Raw genomic sequence first — 6963 nt, forward strand, 5'->3', positions numbered from 1 at the left:
TGATCCTTACCAGATCATTTAATCCAAAGGTCGCGGACCCTACAAAAACATTGTATGAACGATCCACTATGAGTTGGTTCAGCGGTTTCTGGTGCTGAACTTGGTAGGGCGGACTACGGTCCGATCCCCCGCAATTTGCAATGGACTAAATAACGAAGTTATCCAACTTATGTACCAGAACTTCAAGCTAAAAAGGGGATCAAAATCACTAACCGGTTACTCCACTATGTGCGCGAAAAGATAAAGGGCTTAATGTGATTTCGCTAGAATGAAAACGGGTGAAATAAGAGTAAAAGAACTAGGATAGCTATAATAGCGTGACTCGGACTGGTTTGCATAAGGTGGGGTTATCTGAGGTTGTAACGGTAGTTGTTGATGTTAAGATTAAGCTCAGGCTATTTCTAAATGAGATTTACTTGCGACCTAGCGCGAATTGATGTGTGTTTAGAAATTTCATCTGACTAATATTTTAAAACGATTTCTATACTGTATCTTGCTTGAGGACAAGCAAAAGTCTAAGTATGGGGGAGTTTGATAACATGAAATAATATCACACTTTTGGACTCGATTTAATTAAATTATATTATTATTTATTTCGATTTATTTTATATTATTCGATATTACTTAGTATTTTCCTTCTATTTATTCCAGGCAACATTATTTGAAGCATACGTGAAAAAGAAAGAAAAGGAGGTGCAAAAAGATGATAAGAAGCAATTTCCACTAAAGCCTGTAGCGGTGTATTCGTCGCTATATGATTTATTGATTAAACCATAAGCAAAGTATACAAAGAATCGAGTCGCCACCGCACTTTTATTTATCCTAAGGACTGGTTAAAAAGCGAACAAAAACCTAAGAAGTTTTACACATAGAAAACCAATAAAAGATCAGAGAATCTGGGTAAGGGGTAAATTACGCAATGGGAAGGTGTTAGGCACCCATCACATCCTAGGTACTCCTAGGGAGCCCTTTTCACACTTGTTGTATAAAAAATGTTTATTTGTTTATGACACATTGTGCAAACATGAATGGGAAGATGAGAAAAGAATGTACAAGTTAGTTATTTTTGTGTTTGAACGGATGAACCTGTTGCCTACGTACCTTCCATCAAAGGTAAGGATCAAAACGCCGTAGTTCGGCTAAAAGATTTCCAAAAATTAGTGAGTTCATTTTAAAACACAAGCATTAAGGCTTTTCATTACCAATGGGAGAAAACTCAACCTGAATCAACAATCCACCATGCGAGGACGGCTTCGACGTACTAGAGGGGTTAACCCTGTTTTCAGTACGGAAGTCTTACAATCGACTCACTAAGGATAAGGTAAGATTTACATCAACCACTATGGTAATTGAAACCTAAGGCTAATGCATGAAAACATATTAACAATGGACAAAGCCACAAAACAATTGAATGTGTGAAGTTAACTGATTATGAGTATTCACAAAATATGGTCAAGGTGTGATTAAGAATTGATTCAAAGAAGTGTTATGAAATGGGGTTGAAAAGTCAAGGACTTAGGGTCCAGGTTTCTAATTTGAAAAGACATGAAGATGTTTGCACAACAAGTCAAAGTTTTTGAAAGCAACAATGTGAAAAGGGGTTTTTGAAACAAAAAGGATGTGGATGAAGGAGTGTAAAACTTCCTAGAAATTCACCTCTCAAAATCATATAGAAGATGATTCAAGTGTGTCCTTAGGAATAAGCAACAAACAAGCAAGCAAATAAAAGCAAGGTGATACCGGATGCCATCAATGGACTTATACCAATCTCACAAACAAAAGCGGATACCGGATACCAATAAATGGATTTACACCAATCTCCTAAAACAAAACAATGATACCGAATGTCATCAATGGACTTATACTAATCTCACGAAGCAAAAGCGGATATCAGATGCCAATAAATGGACTTATTCCAATCTCCTAAAGTAAAACAAAACATGGATGTCAGATGCCACTCTGTCTGGACTTATACCAACCTCCAAAGGATGATCATAGGAGTACAAATGCCAACAACATGGTCTTACAATTGTATCCTCACAAAGCAAACAAACAGAAGCAATGGACATGAGTGGCCAAATGGAATGGTCTTACGCTCTATCCCTTCCAAATCATAGGAACAATAGCCAATTAATGGACTTACTGTTGTCCTCAATGGGTAAACCAAACATGGATCACAAAGATATGCAATGATGATCATACAATAATGAACAATTTATGATGATAAATGCACAAAGGCATGCAAGCAAACATGTACAAATGCAACAAGCAATCAATCAGACAAAGTCATTTAGCACACTCTATAACCAAGCAGTTAGGCTCAAGCAAAGGGTTAGACTATGAAGTCAACTGGAATAGGGTAAATGGTGCTCTTAACCTTGACATTGAGAGCCAAGGTGAAGCAGATGAAAGGATATGAGGGGTGTGCCTCATCACTCTTATCCCTGGTCAGGGAGAGCATTGAATATCAGAAGGTGTGGGAGTTCAGAAAGATGGAACTCTCTCCACAAGTTAATGACTCGATAGATCTTGGGCTTTTACTCACTATGCATCAACACATGTGGTGTGAGCAAGGTGAGTGACACACAGAATAGTAGGAGATAGGCTACATATCTCTTTTTTCTACCAATTACCTTATTAAAAGGACTTCACCTGCTTGGGGACAAAGTTAAACAATCACAAACATTGCCTCTTAAGGAGGACTTCAGACAGGTGCCTGGCTAAGTAACAAGCCAGGTCTTCCAGACTACATGGAGACAAGAGATTCTACCTCAATGCTTAAGAAAAGGAAAGCAAATAGCAAGTTCACAAAGAAACTAAAGCAACTATGGTACCTGAAATCAATCAAGTATAATCAGTATACCAATCACAAGGTCAAAACAGACAAGATAAGAACCAACAGTCAACGCAATCAACCACATGTGCAAAGCACAAACTCAAATGAAATGAGCTAGCATCCTACAAAACAAACCAAGTTAGTTCATGTCAATCAAATAAACCAAACTCAATCCATTTGAATTAATCTCCTTAAAGCAATTGCTTCTTAAACCTGAAAATCAAACTCAAATGTGAGAAGTGAACCCTTAGGCCAAAGCCTAGGGTCAAAGGAGGGGAAAATATTTAAAACAGAACATGAAACTTAATCAAAATCAAGATTTATCAAATAAGAACAAATTCAAGTTGGTCTCATATCAAAACTATACACCAATTGCATTTCATAAGCAAATCATGTCAAACTAGGCAAGTTGAGAACTCAATGATGTAAACAGAATGAACACAAGCATATCAATACCAAAATGGCTCAATAAATTCCAGTAAAAATCATGCTTAAACAGAACACATTGAATGAGCAACACACCAAATTTCATGGCATTTGGATAAAGGGAAGCAAGTCAATTAAAATCCCTAAGTCAAAGCATGTTCATGCAAGCTCATACAAGTCACTAAATGGTACATCAAGTTCATGCAATCATAAAACAGGAATCCAACATGAGAAATGAATGAGATCAAAGCCATGGCAAACTTCAAGATGTCTATAATACACATGCCAAATTTCAAAGTCATCCAATAAGCCACAAGAGTTTCACAAATCATATGATATCATGACTCACAAAATATTCACAATTGGTCAAACAGAGGGAAAATTCTCAAACAAATAGAAAATGCACTCAAAACTTCCAGGAAAAATCACAAGCAAACTAGACATCTATAAGTATTAGCATGCAAAAATCCAGGGCAATTGGCATAGCATAAGCATGGAAAATAAAATAAAGAACATGAACAAGACATGGTGTGACATACATTGTCACACCTTCAAAGATTACATCATATCTCCCAATCCAGGAACTCAAAAATCACAAACCATATACCAAAATGACCAGGAATGAGTTTAGATAATGCATGTAAAATTTCAAACATTTCCAATTAAGCATCATGATTTCATGAAAGAAATAGGAGGCAAGGTGCAAGAAATGGTACATGAAAGTAAACCCTAGGCATTTATTTTTTCTACCCGTGCACAAAATTATTAAAAATCACCAAAAAAAACAAGGACATGATGATGAACATTCCACAAAAATTGCACATGATTTGGATTAATAATGAGTGTGTTATGATTTTTTTGGTGTGAAAGAAAATAAGAAAAAGCATGAATAACCATGGATAAACATGTGAGCAATTGGAAGAAAATAATGCAAGGCAAATGGACTTTTGCTGGAACGGGGAATCGATCCCCAGCGCAATTCAAATTGAGCGCGTTTTGTACCAAACGCCTCGTTTCATTAAAAGGCGTGGCGCCTTCTGATTGGTTCATGGCGCGGGAAACACAAATTCAAAAGCAAAGGCAAGGCAACTGGATCTATGAGCATTCTGGAAACGAATTTAAGACATTCATCATCACATTCATCACGTTCATACTGGTCATGAACATTTGGTCACAGAAATGGACAAGATGCATATCACTCGAATCCTCATTCAACCTAGATCATGAATCTAACATTGATTTCCATAAATTTAACCATAGCAAAAGATTCGATAGAAATAAGTTTCACAATCAAACATTCAGCTCAACATATCTAGCTTAAAACCTAATGGATTTGCACGATTCAACTTGCAGTAAGCTCAGCAATGAACGATCTATCAAAGCCATATCATAATTTTAGCAATTGGTGAGGTTCGAGTTCTTACCTCTTGAAGTTGCAGATCTTGATTCTGGTGATTTCAAGGCTTGGATTGTGAAAACAGAACTTCAATGATGTTGAGGAAGATGAATGGAGTCAAGTATGCAACTCAACAATGCTCAGATCTTCTTGAAATTCCAACTGCCACGTGAATGCATCAATGTCCAACAGCCACGATCTAGCATGAATTCTCCACACTTTGCTTCAACAGAAACTCAACAAAACCTGCAGATGATGAATCAAGCAAGAACAAGCAGAAATAATGATGAATTTTGATGAAAGAAAGTTGAAAAAAAGTTTGGAAAAATTTGAGAGAATTTGGAGGTTTTTGGATTTGGATCTAAGAAAAATGAATTGTCCTCAATTTTCTGTTATGATTAAGGCTATATAGTCCTGTTAATCCAACTGTTAAACATGATTAGCAACAATGCAAATGAATTAGTGAATTAAGCATGCTATGTAAAAATGCCAAAATGCCCTTTTTCAATTAGAACCAATGGAACAGTGCAAAACCAGTTGAAGCAAGTCCAAATTTCTGTTTTGAAGTGATTGGCATTGGTTTGGAGTGAAAATCATGTGTATTTTTCAAAATCACTATTTTTCCCACCAAAATTTAAATGGTTCACTTGAAAAATGACCTTTTGATGTAATGATTTTTGATGAAATGTAATGATGCATTACGATAGCTCATGTCAAATGGGATTTGCTCAAAAAAAGAATCACCCAATTTGGCCAAATGGTTCAAGAGTTATGCCTCCTTGAAGTTCAACTTTTCTTGAAAGTAATTTGATCATAACTTGTCAACCAAAAATGAGAAATGAGTTTTCTTGGACTTTTTGGAAAGGCAAGAGCAAGATCTTCAACTTTCATGTTGGACAAAATTTGATTTGAAGCTTTCTTGATGATGTAATTTTGAGGAGAAGGACTTTCCATTTTTGGCAGTTGAAAATTACAGGTCCTTACTATTTTGGGAAACTTTTTGTCTGACCTCAAATCCTTCAATGTGGATCTTTGAAATGTTAATTGAGGCTTGTATGGACATGAATGAGACCTTTCCAACCATCTCACACCTTCAAATCCCTGATTAAATGCACAGTTGACCACAGTTGACTTTGCTAGGATTTTGGTTGACTGAGCCATGCTTTGATGAATTTCAAGCCCCTACCACTTGAGACTTTGATTCCCAATGATGTCACAACTCATATGAATCTCTTATGAATGATCATGATGCCCAAATTCTTCAAGCATGGTCACCATCTATAGCTCAATGAATGATTTGACTGTCTTGACCTAATTGCTTCATCTGCAAGTAACAATGTTAGATGACAATATTTTTGTACTTTTGGGTTAATAAACAAATGAAAAGCAATGATATACAAATGCTGAACATGCTTGGTGATCAAGAACCACTCTCAAAAGATAACCCACCCACAAGGAGGAAGGCAAAGTGCACAGTGATCCTTGAGGCAATGATATGATATGATATGATATGATGCCATGAGGGATCTTAGGGCAAAAATTGGGGTCTTACAAAGCCCAGCCCACAACTATCAACTAGAAGCGCTGAAGTTGTGACGACCGCCACACAAGGTGTGACGAGCGTCACGCCCCCCTGCTTTGTGTTACGAGCGTAGCACATGGTGTGACGAACGTCACACCCCCATTCCTATATTTTTGGGTTTGACGCGTAACAGAAGCACGTTCATCCTGCTTCTTCGCTTGACCAGTAGACTCATTGAAACTTACTGAATGGACTATGGAAGAAACGGTTACAGAATGGATTGATATAAATAGGACCAATTGTGGAACCCTGCTGCTCTCGCTCAATTTTCCAGTTTTCGGCACCGCATTATTTTTTACTGTTTTTCTTATTTTCCAGCACTCTACTTTCCTAGCAATTTTTATTTCCTTTCCTTTTCCAGTCAATTTTAAAGCATTCAATTAATTTTCTCACAATAGTTTCTACACCGGAAACTATTATGTAATTTTTACTGGATCCAACCTTACGTTAGATCATAGTATTTTATTCCTTCGTTTTTATTTTCTTGTCCGATCGAAGATTGTAAGAACAAATCCAACCGGTTTGTGGTGGAGAGTTCAAGCATCGAAGCTAGGAATAATCAAGACTTCTATTAATTTTACAGGTTCTTTAATTTTATTGTTTAAATTTATATATGTTCTGCACTGCTATTTATTTATATTGTCTGTCTGACATGGCTGTATGTAAGCATAATTATTGTTTAGGCTTGTTTAGCATGTCTGGCTAAATAAACTTAGATATCGG

Source organism: Lathyrus oleraceus, chromosome 1 (genome assembly GCF_024323335.1).
Source record: "Lathyrus oleraceus cultivar Zhongwan6 chromosome 1, CAAS_Psat_ZW6_1.0, whole genome shotgun sequence".
Lineage (NCBI taxonomy): Eukaryota > Viridiplantae > Streptophyta > Magnoliopsida > Fabales > Fabaceae > Lathyrus > Lathyrus oleraceus.